At 40.8% G+C, this 14,049-nt stretch overlaps 1 pseudogene; it reads right to left on the minus strand.

Moving 5' to 3' along the window:
* Nucleotides 1–8,755: 8,755 nt before the first annotated feature.
* On the minus strand, nt 8,756–9,694 carry LOC111176557 (mitochondrial intermembrane space import and assembly protein 40 pseudogene; annotated as a pseudogene).
* Nucleotides 9,695–14,049: the final 4,355 nt, after the last annotated feature.

Below are 14,049 nucleotides of genomic sequence, written 5' to 3' on the forward strand. Positions count from 1 at the left end.
ATTTAGAATTATTTTTCCAGTAGGGTTAAACTCTTAATCCTAACCAATTGGGTGTTCGCCTGATGATATAGCCTGATGCATTTTTCCAGGTGCTCAGGACAGAGATGGCCAGGGACCCCCTGAGTTCTGTTTCCTCAGTTGGCTCCGTGTAACAACTTGCCCATCCAGTTTTGTGAGTTGAGCTCACACCTGTGCCCTGATGCTCTCTCAGGCTGGATATCACTCATGTAAAGTGCAGCAAGGATATGAGCGTACCCATCTTGCATTTTCTGAAGGCACTGTCTTGATAATGAACTAATTCAATATGCTTTTAGTGAGTGGCCGATGAGATGCAAGGTACTCTGCTAGGTGATGCGGGTGACCTAGAGACAACCAAGACAGTCCCTAAGGAGGTAAGTAAGAGCTACTTACTATTAGCTTTGCTCTTTAGCTCTCCTGTGTCCTCCAACACAGATTTTCACAAACACACACCTCCATCCTGTATCCTCCAACACAGATTTTCACAAACACACACCTCCACTGTATCATCAGAACCAGCAGCACTGTTTCTTTTCTTTTAGGAGGAAGATTGCAATTTGGTGTCTCCGGTTGTCTTGTAGACAGAGGTCTTTTATTTTTTAACCTCTTGGACAATCAGAAAACATTTTCTATCAGATGTGTCTCTGTTGCCTGGGTACCAAAGAGTCTTCTTGGCAGAAAAATAGACTTGCATCACAGGGCAGCAGATTGTAGAAGAGGTAAAGTTGCAGGACCTCTAACTTGGGCTGGATCAGCGAAAGGGCTGGGATGAGGGTGGGTGGGTGTACTTTTCAATAAAAAAAGATTTATTTCTAAGAGCGGTGATGAGCAAGTAGGTGGAGCCTCATGCCTCATTCTTTTTGTCTTATTGGGATGGACTTACCCTCCCAAACCCCAACCTGTGAAGAGCTTTTATAAATAATAAAGGATTTCCTGTCAAAGGAAAAACTCAGTTGTAGTCTGAAGGATTACTGAGTTCTAAGGGACCAATAAAATTCAGGTTTTCCCTCCAGATTTTTTCATATTGAGATATATTCTTTGGGATAAAATCTTAAAAAAATCCTCAGAAAGAAGGCAATGTATGATCATCTTTGATAAATTCAACCATCACAATTTATACTCACAAGATTGGGGGTGGTTTTCCTCTTTGAATCACAAATTTGCTCTCAGTGTTGGCTTCTGTGCCCTTTTTCCAAGATAAATCATCCAGGTCATTATATTTGCAAAAGCCAGTTTACTACATGGCATGGTTCATATAGCATTTTATACGTACTCAACTTAATCACTAACCCCCAATCATTATAATTTGAAACAAGTTTAATTCCAATGTTTCACCCTAAAAAGAGTAGGCTACTCACCTCTCACCCCCAGCCCATCTCCAGAATTAAAAAGGATTCTCTCTTCTCCAGCTACAAACACGTGCTTCGTAACGTACACTAGCTCTATCTTTCTCCAGTCGGTTCTAGCAGTCCCCTCTACTCCCAAATGCAGATGGCATCTGTGCTCTGTCAGCCTCCTGACCTCACAATTGTTTATTTTTACAATCGCTAAGTCCAAACTTGAAAATCTTACATTTCTCTGTCCAATTTAAGCTTCACCTTTTTCACAAGTTATCTTAAATACTGCTTCCACTGGTTTTCCTAAACATTTACGCATCTCTCTTTATCATCTTGCTTTTTGTAAGGCTAACACTTTCTTTTGGAAACTATCTCTCACGAGTCTCTTATCTTTCCTTTCCACTGTTTCCATCTATGCCTGGGTTCTCTTACGCTCAATCCCATTTATATATGATTTGTAAAAATGATTAACATGTGTGAGAATTCAGACCTCTTCCTTTTCTCTCCTCCTGTATCACTCTGAGTCTCAAAGACAATTTTGTATGTGTCAACTCCAGCCATGTATTCTTTTTTAACATCTTTATTGGAGTGTAATTGCTTTATAATTGTGTGTTAGTTTTTGCTGTATAACAAAGTGAGTCAGCTATACGTATACATATATCCCCATATCTCCTCCTTCTTGCATCTCCCTCCCACCCTCCCTATCCCACCTCTCTATTTGGACGCAAAGCACCGAGCTGATCTCCCTGCTATGCGGCTGCTTCCCACTAGCTATCTATTTTATATTTGGTAGTGTATATATGTCAATGCCACTCTCTCACTTTGTCCCAGCTTACCTTTCCCCCTCCCCGTGTCCTCAAGTACATTCTCTACGTCTGCGTCTGTATTCCTGTCCTGCCCCTAGGTTCTTCATAACCTTTTTTTTTTTTTTTTTTTTAGATTCCATATATATGTGTTATCATACGGTATTTGTTTTTCTCTTTCTGACTTACTTCACTCTGTATGACACTCTCTAGGTTCATCCACCTCACTAAAAATAACTCAATTTCGGTTCTTCTTATGGCTGAGTAATATTCCACTGTATATATGTTTCACATCTTCTTTATCCATTCATCTGTTGATGGACACTTAGGTTGCTTCCCTGTCCTGGCTATTGTAAATAGAGCTGCAATGAACTCTGTGGTAGATGACTCTTTTTGAATTATGGTTTTCTCTGGGTATATGCCCAGTAGTGGCATTGCTGGGTTGTATGGCAGTTCTATTTTTAGGTTTTAAGGAACCTCCATACTGTTCTCCATAGTGGCTGTATCAATTTACATTCCTACCAACAAAAGGGTTCCATTTTCTCCACACCCTCTCCAGCATTTATTGTTTGTAAATTTTTTGATAATGGCAATTCTGACCACTGTGAGGTGATACCTCATTGTACTTTTGATTTGCATTTCTCTAATGATTAATGATGTTGAGCATCCTTTCATGTGTTTGTTGGCAATCTGTATATCTTCTTCGGAGAAATGTCTCTTTAGGTTTTCTGCCCATTTTTGGATTGGGTTGTTTGTTTTTTTGATATTGAGCTGCATGAGCTGCTTGTATATTTTGGAGATTAATCCTCTGTCAGTTGCTTCGTTTGCAAATATTTTCTCCCATTCTGAGGGTTGTCTTTTCGTCTTGTTTATGGTTTCCTTTGCTGTGCAAAAGCTTTGAAGTTTCATTAGGTTCCATTTGCTTATTTTTGTTTTTATTTCCATTTCTCTAGGAGGTGGGTCAAAAAGGATCTGCTGTGATTTATGTAATAGAGTATTCTGCCTATGTTTTGCTCTAAGTGTCTGGCCTTACATTCAGGTCTTTAATCCATTTTGAGTTTATTTTTGTGTATGGTGTTAGGGAGTGTTCTAATTTCATTCTTTTACATGTAGCTCTCCAGTTTTCCCAGCACCACTTATTGAAGAGGCTGTCTTTTCTCCACTGTATATTCTTGCCTCCTTTATCAAAGATAAGGGGACCATATGAGCATGGGTTTATCTCTGGGCTTTCTATCTTGTTCCTTTGATCTATTTTTCTGTTTTTTTGTGCCAGTACTACACTGTCTTGATTACTGTAGCTTTGTAGTATAGTCTGAAGTGAGGGAGCCTGATTCCTCCAGCTCCGTTTTTCTTTCTCAAGATTGCTTTGGCTATTCGGGGTCTTTTGTGTTTCCACACAAGTTGTGAATTTTTTTTGTTCTAGTTCCATGAAAAATGCCATTGGTAATTTAATAGGGATTGCACTGAATCTGTAGATTGCTTTGGGTAGTATAGTCATTTTCACAATGTTGATTCTTACAGTCCAAGAACATGGTATATCTCTCCATCTGTTTGTATCATCTTTAATTTCTCTCATCAGTGTCTTATAGTTTTCTGCATACATGTCTTTTGTCTCCTTAGGTAGGTTTATTCCAAGGTATTTTATTCTTTTTTGTTGCAATGGTAAATGGGAGTGCTTCCTTAATTTCTCTTTCAGATTTTTATCATTAGTGTATAGGAATGCAAGAGATTTCTGTGCATTAATTTTGTATCCTGCTACTTTACCAGATTCATTGATTAGCTCCAGTAGTTTTCTGGCAGCATCTTTAGGATTCTTTATGTATAGTATCATATCATCTGCAAACAGTGACAGTTTTACTTCTTTTCCGATTTAGATTCTTTTATTTCTTTTTCTTCTCTTATTGCTGTGGCTAAAACTTCCAAAACTATGTTGAATAATAGTGGTGAGAGTGGGCAACCTTGTCTTGTTCCTAATCTTAGTGGAAATGGTTTCAGTTTTTCACCATAGAGAATGATGTTGGCAGCTTGTTTGTCATATATGGGCTTTATTATGTTGAGATAAGTTCCCTCTATGCCCACTTTCTGGAGGGTTTTTATCATAAATGGGTGTTGAATTTTGTTGAAAGTTTTTCTGCATCTATTGAGATGACCATATGGTTTTTATCCTTCAATTTTTTAATATGGTTTATCACATTGATTGATTTGTATATGTTGAAGAATCCTTGCATTCCTGGGATAAACCCCACTTGATCATGGTGTATGATCTGTTTAATGGGCTGTTGGATTCTGTTTGCTAGTATTTTGTGGAGGAGTTTTGCATCTATGTTCATCAGTGATATTGTTCTTCTTTGTCTCTTGTAAAAGTCTTTATTTTAAAGTCTGTTTTGTCTAATATGAGAATTGCTACTCCAGCTTTCTTTTGATTTCCATTTACATGGAATATCTTTTTCCATCCTCTCACTTTCAGTCTGTATGTGTCACTAGGTCTGAAGTGGGTCTCTTGTAGACAGTATATATACGGGTCTTGTTTTTGTATCCATTCAGCCATTCTATGTCTTTTGGTTGGAGTGTTTAATTTATTTACATTTAATGCAATTATTTATATGTATGTTCCTATTACTATTTTCTTAATTGTTTTGAGTTTGCTATTGTAGGTCTTTTTCTTCTCTTGTGTTTCCTGCCTAGAGAAGTTCCTGTAACATTTGTTGTAAAGCTTGTTTGGTGGTGCTGAATTCTCTTAGTTTTTGCTTGAATCTGAATGAGATCTTTGCTGGGTAGAGTATCCTTGGTTGTAGGTTCTTCCCTTTCATCACTTTAAATATGTCCTGCCACACCCTTCTGGCTTGCAGAGTTTCAGCTGAGAAATCAGCTGTTAAGCTTATGGGCAATCTCATGTATATTATTTGTTGCTTTTCCCTTGTTGCTTTTAATATTTTTTCTTTGTATTTAATTAATTAAAAATTTTTTAAAAAAATTTTTGATAGTTTGATTAATATGTGTCTTGGCATGTTTCTCCTTGGATTTATCCTGTATTGGACTCTCTGTGTTTCCTGGAGTTGATTGACTATTTCCTTTCCCATATTAGGGAAGTTTTCAAGTATAATCTCTTCAAATATTTTCTCAGTCCCTTTCTTTTTCTATTCTTCTTCTGGGACCCCTATAATTCAAATGTTAGTGCATTTAATGTTGTTCCAGAGGTCTCTGAGACTGTCCTCAATTCTTCTTCTTCTTTTTTTTTTTTTTTGTGGTACGTGGGCCTCTCACTGTTGTGGCCTCTCCCATTACAGATCACAGGCTCTGGACGCACAGGCTCAGTGGCCATTATTCATGGGCCCAGCCACTCCGCGGCATGTGGGATCTTCCCAGACTGGGGCACGAACCCCTGCATTGGCAGGTGGACTCTCAACCACTCCGCCACCAGGGAAGCCCTGCCCTCAATTCTTTTCATTCTTTTTTCTTTATTCTGCTCTGTGGTAGTTATATCCACTATTTTATCTTCCAGCTCACTTACCAGTTCTTCTGCCTCAGTTATTCTGCTATTGATTCCTTCTAGAAAATTTTTAATTTCATTTATTGTGTTTTTCATCATTGTTTGTTTGCTCTTTAGTCCTTCTAGGTCCTTGTTAAATATTTCTTGTATTTTCTCCATTCTATTTTCAAGATTTTGGATCATCTTTACTATCATTACTCCGAATTCTTTTTCAGGTAGACTGCCTATTTCCTCTTCATTTGTTTGGTCTGGTGGGTTTTTACTTTCCTCCTTAATTTGCTGTGTATTCCTCTATCTTCTCATTTTGCTTAAGTTACTGCATTTGTGGTCTCCTTTTCACAGGTTGCACGTTCATACTTTCTGTTGTTTTTGGTGTCTGCCCCCAGGGGGTAAGTTTGGTTCAGTGGGTTGTGTAAACTTCCTGGTGGAGGAGACTGGGTCTTGTCTTCTGGTGAATGAGGCTGGATCTTGTCTTTCTGGTGGGCAGGACTGCATTTGGTGCTGTGTTTTGGGGTGTTTGTGAACTATTATGATTTTAGGCAGCCTCTCTGCTAATGGCTGGGGTTGTGTTCCTGTCTTGTTAGTTGCTTGGCATGGGGTGTCCAGCACTGGAACTTGCTGGTCACTGAGTGGAGCTGGGTCTTAGCATTGAGATGGAGATCTCTGGGAAAGCTTTTGCTGTTTTATATTACAAGGGGCTGGGAGGTCTCTGGTGGACCGGTGTCCTCAACTCGGCTCTCCCACCTACAAGGCTCAGGCTTGACACCTGGCCGGAGCACCAAGACCCTGTCAGCCACAGGGCATGTTTTGTCAAACTGTATATGATCTGGACTTCCCTCGGGCTCTCTCCAGCCATGTATTCTTATGTAGAGGAGTTGAACTAACCCGATGGGTCCTTTTATCTTTGGCTGCAATGGGTCTTCGTTGCTGCACACGGGCTTTCTTTAGTTGCATTGAGGAGGGACTACTCTTCCTTGTGGTGCGTGGGCTTCTCATTGTGGTGTCTTCTCTTGTTGTGGAGCATGGGCTCTAGGCACAGGGGCTTCAGTAGTTGTGGCATGTGGGCCTAGTTGCTCTGTGACATGTTGGATCTTCCCGGACCAGGGCTCGTGGTTCTGTGTCCCCTGCATTGGCAGGTGGATTCCTAACCACTGTGCCAGCAGGGAATCCCTCGATGGGTCCTTTGTATCAAAAAAGGCCAACATCAACTCATCAGACAGAAGAGAGAGAAAAAATGGTGGTAGATAAAAAGTGGAGGGAGAGAAATGGGAAGAGCTTTGTAGACTTGGTTTGTTGGATGGGGGAGTTTTAGGTAGAGATTTGAGCTGTGGATAGAAAAGCTTTCAGACAGTTGTAGGATGTGAGACGTTGAGAATAAGACATGGGAAAAGACAAGTCAGAATGGCTTTAGTTATGAATTGTATTGTTTTAGATAGTAAAAGATTGAGAATAGCCAAAAAATTTTGAAATCGTTTTTAATTAATGTTGTCTACTAGTTTGTATTTTTAAAATTTGTGTATCTTGTAAAGACTAGACCACATGAAGCTTTAACTTACATTTAGATTTTAGGTAATTATGAAAAACATTTATATAGATATTTCCCCCTTACTACTCAAGAAATGTATTCTTTTTAAAAATTTTATTTATTTATTTTTGGCTGTGTTGGCTCTTCATTGTTGCGCGCAGGCTTTCTCTAGTTGTGGCAAGAGGACGCTGCTCTTCGTTGGGGTGCATGGGCTTCTCATTGGGTGGCTTCTCTTGTTGTGGAGCACGGGCTCTAGGTGCTCGGGCTTCAGCAGTTGTGGCACACGGGCTCAGTAGTTGTGGCTCACAGTCTTAGTTGCTCCATGGCACGTGGGATCTGCCCGGACCAGGGCTCGAACCCATGTCCCCTGCATTGGCAGGTGGATTCTTAACCACTGTGCCACCAGGGAAGTCCAAGAAAAGTATTCTTTCATGAAAAGAATATTTGAAGACACCCCCAGAAGTGACAACAAAGATATGAGAGAGACAGTGATATGATTACCAGGGTTTTTTTTAGCTTGTACAGGAATTTCCTCATGCGAGATGGGCAGTATGGTATAACCCAGGCAACAGAAGCTATAGAGAAATACAAGATCTCCTATTCCACCTGTCTCAGGAGGAAAAGCCAAGCATGGCCACACCTTTCAGAGCCAGAAGTAGCCTCATGTTTTTAGTCATCCATCATCCATCCATCCATCCATCCATCCATCCATGAATCTGTCTTACAAATTTATTGAGCAATTACTATGTGCCAACACTAAGCTGGAAATATAGTGGAGAAAAATACAGGTATGGATCCTACTCTCATGAATAAAGTGTGTTCTTAGATCACAAATTTAATCAGTGGCCCTTCTCTATAGACATTTGTTTAGGCAGCCAGCTGGCCCTAGAGAAGACCAAATGATGTGTTTTCTCATTGGACTGACATTTTTTTCTTCAGGTAAAAATCACGTTTTCCTTTTAATTGACACCGTTTCCTCTCTTGGGTGCTACTTTGGTAATGATTAGGTCCCCACCTCTCAAGAACATTGTATCTGAACAGGCTGAGACAGAGCCAGTGTGAACACAGACCCCAAACCTGGGCTTTCGGAATAACAAGATCAGAAAAAATCAGCCTTTCTCTTCACTTACAAAGGAGTCACTCAGAGGGTCCAAAGCTCTGTTTTCCAAACGTAGAAAACCTGGAGCTCAATGCAAACTGGAAACCAAAATATATCAGAAATGAAGCATAGTGCTTCGTCAAATCCTCAAGGTCTGATCTTCCTGCCTCTTCTACAAGGAATGGCCCGACTCCAGTATTTTTAAAGGAAGATGTTTTGTTTCTATTTTACTTTCCAACTGGGTATCAAATCTACTAAAAGGGATACAATGAATCAGAATAAGTCCGCTCACTCACAAGACACTTCCAGATAATGATTATTGGTTGCAGAGTTTATTCAGCACATTATTTCAAAGTGGCAAAATTCAGGACAATCTGAGAAGAGAATTCAAAAGCGGCAGCTACATTTGCTGATAGGTTCATGCGAGACACACATTCATACAACCCATTTTTCAGTGTATATGTCAAGGGGCCAAGACTCCGGATCAGCACAATAAGTTATTTTGTCCATTACAGTGCACAGCACAACAGAGGCAGGGACACTTTCTCAGAGATGTTCACACGCTCTGAAGGAGGCCGGAGCCCAGCGCCCCGGGCCCTCATTAGCTGGACCCCTCCTCTTCTTTGGTTACGGTGGCCTCAGAGGCAGCCGTTTCCTCTAATCGATCCGCTGGCTTCTCCTCTTCCTCCTGGGGATAGAGGTCCGGGTACTTCTGCATGTGCTCCTGCATGGCGCGGAGCTGGTCTACACAGTCCGACCCCTTGACATCCTCTGTGCTGCAGTGGAAGCAGGAAAAGCCCACCTTGAACTGTTCCCCACGCGGGCCGCTGGCCATCCCCCCATGGCACGGGCAGTTCCAGCTGATGTTGTCTCCGTGGGGCAGCATCCATCCGCGCTCCTCGTACGGATCATTGGGGTCGTCGGCCGCCAGCTCCGCGTTCCTTGGAGTTTCATGGTCTTCTTTGGTTACAAATATGCTTCGATCCTTCGCTTCCTGCTGGCTGTAGGCCGTGGTGCAGCCCGGCGCCCCGACCTCACGGCGATTGCGGACGTGGCCTCACGCCGTGACCTCTCCGCTGCGGGGCGGGTGGCTTTGGAGCGACATTTTTATGGGCACTCAGCAGTACTTTTGTTTGCAGAACATTGCAAAAAACACTGATGAGAAGCTCAGACTTCAGGGAGAGAATGAAGGAGGAGGAAGGTTGGCAGAGCTGCCAGGAATTACTGTGGGGAGAAGCTTCTCAGAATGGTATGTCCTGGAATATACACCGAAAGAGTTATCCCTTTTCTATAGTATTTCTGTGACTAAAATAATGGTACAGTAATAATGAAGCTAATATATATCCCCACCAATTCCACATCTTCTGCTCTCTGTCCTTTCTTATCCTTTCTGTAAGTTTTTTTCAGACTGCTACTAGGCATGTTGTCTTTGAGAAATTTTCTTGGCTCCTGTTAGATTTTTTTCTTTCAGTTCCATGAGATTCAGCTTTATTTACAAAATGTTGGTTTTATGAGTTCATATTATTCTTTTACTGGCAGCTCTAAAACCCTTTCTCTTGCCAGTAAAGGGAAAAAGTCAAAGAAGAGTTAGGAAGCAACATCTCTGAAGATAAAGAACAGAAATCACTTTCTAGGACATCAAAAGGCAATGAATTGAGAAACACCTAGCCAATTTCATGAGACAGTGCCGACCTCTTAGCTCTGTTCTAAGGGAAGCCCCTTGCATGGATTCTACATCTCAGATTTATTAATCCACATAGCTTCCCATCCATCAAATCCCTCTCTTTTTCTTAATTTGTCTTAGCTGAACTAAATGAAAATCAATCTTTGTTGAACTCAAGTTTGGGAGAGCATCTAGGGAAGCCGGGGCACAAACTTCTGGGGAAAGGCGAAGTCTGGAGGTTAGCTGAGCTCTTGGTTCAGAACAGCTGTAATTTTTCTATTCTTCCTGTATAGATAATTTCCTCTACCTTTTTCTTTTCTATTAAAAGCTTCATTTAAAAAAATATGATAGCAGATATCAAATAAAATTATACAACTATCCAAGTAATATTGTTATATCATACATCGTCTTTGCTACATACTAAGTACTGTGATAATCACTTTTTATTCACTGTGTTCTTTACTTCTCATAATAATCCTACATATTGAGTATAATTATTCACATATTATATATGAGAAACTTAAGGCTCAAAGAGGTTACATATATATATATATATTTTTTTTTAATGAAAGCTTCTTTAGTTATTTATTTTTGGCTGTGTTGGGTCTTCGTTTCTGTGCGAGGGCTTTCTCTAGTTGCGGCGAGCGGGGGCCACTCTTCATCACGGTGCGCGGGTCTCTTACTGTCACGGCCTCTGTTGTTGCGGAGCACAAACTCCAGACGCACAGGTTCAGTAGTTGTGGCTCACGGGCCTAGTTGCTCCACGGCATGTGGGATCTTCCCAGACCAGGGCTCGAACCCGTGTCGCCTGTATTGGCAGGCAGATTCTCAACCACTGCGCCACCAGGGAAGCTCCAGAGGTTACATATTCAATCCAAGGTCACACAGCAATTAAATGGCAAAGACGGGATTCAAACACAGGGCTGTTTGATTTAGAAGAGTATGATTTTAACCACTGATACAATCATACAGTATTCCCTAATGTTCTGATACTTACTTAAATAATTCTGTGACTGTGTCTACAGGGATCCTTGAGTTCCCAGTTTCAGTGCTAAAGATAAAATTAAACAAAGATATACATACTTAACATAATGATTTATTCAATGTCCTTTAAAATATGAGAATAGAGGGCTTCCCTGGTGGCGCAGTGGTTGAGAGTCCGCCTGCCGATGCAGCGGACACAGGTTCGTGCCCCGGTCCGGGAAGATCCCACATGTCGCGGAGCGGCTGGGCCCGTGAGCCATGGCCGCTGAGCCTGCACGTCCGGAGCCTGTGCTCCGCAACGGGAGAGGCCACAACAGTGAGACGCCCGCGTACCGCAAAAAAAAAAAAAAAAGACAATAGAAATTAAGGATTTGCATATTGCCACTTAATCCCAGATAGTTAAATGACTTATAAAATCAGAGAAAGGGATGCATTAGGTATTGGAACCTAAGTCCCTCATTTCTTTATCCAGCACTCTGCACACTAAATTGTCTTGTCCAAACAAGCTCCAACTCAAATATGTTGCTTCCTAAAACCTTTCATCTCACTTCAGGAATCACCAAGTCTCACTTCAGGAATCACCAAGTCTCATCCCAGTCTATGAACAATCATGTTTGCTGACTGTCATCTGGTTTGGTATAAGAATACAGACTCCATGGTGTCTACAAAGCCAACTTCTACAGTTACTTAGACCCCAAGCAAAACTGGAAATCTGGGCTTAATTTACAAGATGCTCCTTCAACTCAAAGCAAAATAGAGAACAGGTTCTGCGTCTCCTATCTTTTCGGGCCTTATAAAACTTGACTCACAGGACTGTTGGATGGATTAAATAGGACAACACATGTAGAGTACCTCCATTAATCACTGGCATGTAATGTCATGGAGTACACACACACACACACACACACACACACACACACACAATGTTATTTCCAAAAAGATAGGTTTAACTCCATTGGTTTAGTGTTATTTTGGTTTTCCCCCAATAGTCAAGGAATAGATTGTTAAGAATGACCAAAGCAGAGGAGAGTAGACAAAAAGTGGGAGTGATTGAATCAGCAAGGTCTCGTCCAATGGAAACTAAATTGGAAGCTGAAAGAGCTCAATTTAGTTCTGACACTGCCATGCAATGCCTATGTGACTTTTGAAAAAATCGTTTAATTCTCTTTCTAAACATGTGTTGAAATAGACTGCTATAATTGTGTGCTTCTAGATTATTTCATCCTTGGAATAGATAAACAAGATAGAGAAATAATTATATAATCCAGGGTTTGAGGGAACACTGTGTTCTTAATGCGATTTTGAAAGTGGTTCTTCCAGGGCTGACTGGTGTTTGGGTGTCCACCCCTGAGCTTGAAAACCACTAGCAAGATGCCTTGCAAAAATTTCACTCAAATCACCACCTCCCAGCTGGCCCTCTCTGCTGTCATTTCCCAGTGCTGTCAAATAACTTCATTCATTCAAGTTGGACATTGATACGCTTTGAAATCCTTGGGACAAAAAAAAACAATCTTTTTAGCCGGGGTTTGGTCAGTGGAGAAAAATCTCATGGCAGAGATCTGAAACTCTACAGTTCCTCTCCTTTGTTTCATCATCTAGTCACTGCAAACCCTGGAAATAGGATGAAATTCAGAAAAAGTTGGAAGAGGACAGAAAGGAAAAATTTCCAGGTTAGTAGTAGGGAGAATATAGTGCAGAACACGTCTGCTGATCAAGGTAAAAGTGAACAGACTGTGAAATAAGAGATTGTTTCCACATCTGACTCCTCCCTGTTAGAATTGTGATGGAAAATGCTGCAGTGAAATGTGGGTTGGGATGACCTGTGGAAATGTAATTTAGCCTGCCCACTGCTGTTCACTTGAACAGTCCTGTAACCAGTGCTTGTCTGAATCTTGGTGGCATCATCCCTGACTCTGATTCTTCCAATTTATCATTCTCCCTGTTTCCTGTCTTTCTTGTAACCTTACATTATTTCTTTCCTGCCACTATGAAATTTTAAAAGAGATTTTTATTTTGTTGAGGGGATAAGGGGATTTTTCATTGGAGTGCTTTCTCTGGCTTTTGGTAGGAGATAAATGAGTGCAAGTAAGAATGGGATCAAAAGGAAGGGAAGAGAAACTAAAGGGAACAAGATGTAATTTTTGGTTTTGTTTTGTTTTGAGAGAGCAACAGAAGGGCAGGAGAAATGGATATGGGGTGGGGACCGGGATGAGTAAGGAGGAGAGTCTGGCGTGAACACTTGCTCTCCCACCAGACTGCGAGGTTTTTGAGGTTACCCGCTGGACCTTTTCATTTTTTTTAATTTATTTTTTATACAGCAGGTTCTTATTAGTTATCTATTTTATACATATTAGCGTATATATGTCAATCCCAGTCTCCCAATTCATCCCCCCCACCACCAACTTTCCCTCCTTGGTGTCCATACATTTGTTCTCTACATCTGTGTCTCTATTTCTGCCTTGCAAACCAGTTCATCTATACCATTTTTCTAGATTTCACATATATGTGTTAATATACGATATTTGTTTTTCTCTTTCTGACTGACTTCACTCTGTATGACAGTCTCTAGGTCCATCCACCTCTCTACAAATGATCCAATTTCATTCCTTTTCATGGCTGAGTAATATTCCATTGTATATATGTACCACATCTTCTTTATCCATTTGTCTGTCGATGGGCATTTAGGTTGCTTCCATGACCTTAGCCACTGGATCTTATTCATCTTTCTAACATACAACAGCTGCCCAGTGCTTGAATTGAGTCAGTAGCCTATCCCTTTTATATCCCCAATTCTCTAGTGACATAGTAGATAGTGGAAAAGAGCATGCGTTTTGTAGTCAGCAGGACTGAATTTGAATTCTGCTCTGTCACTTAGTGATCTCTGCCATTTCTCTGATTCTCATTTTCTTTATCTGAAAAAAATGGGAGTGCTGATGGAAAGTAGTTTATAAAGTTGTAGTGAGGATTAAATAAGATAATGCATGTGAGCATCTAGCAGGCACAGTGTTGGCATATGGTAAATGTTCCATGAAAGTGGTTCTTACTATTCTTGCTGATTAGTGATGTGACCCTGGATAAGTCATTTCCTCACTGTAGCATGTGAAGGATGACAATTGTTACATAAAGTGTT

The sequence above is a fragment of the Delphinapterus leucas genome, chromosome 11 (assembly GCF_059928025.1).
Source record: "Delphinapterus leucas isolate spDelLeu-1000000601 "Yukka" chromosome 11, BTC_Dleu_Yukka2, whole genome shotgun sequence".
NCBI lineage: Eukaryota > Metazoa > Chordata > Mammalia > Artiodactyla > Monodontidae > Delphinapterus > Delphinapterus leucas.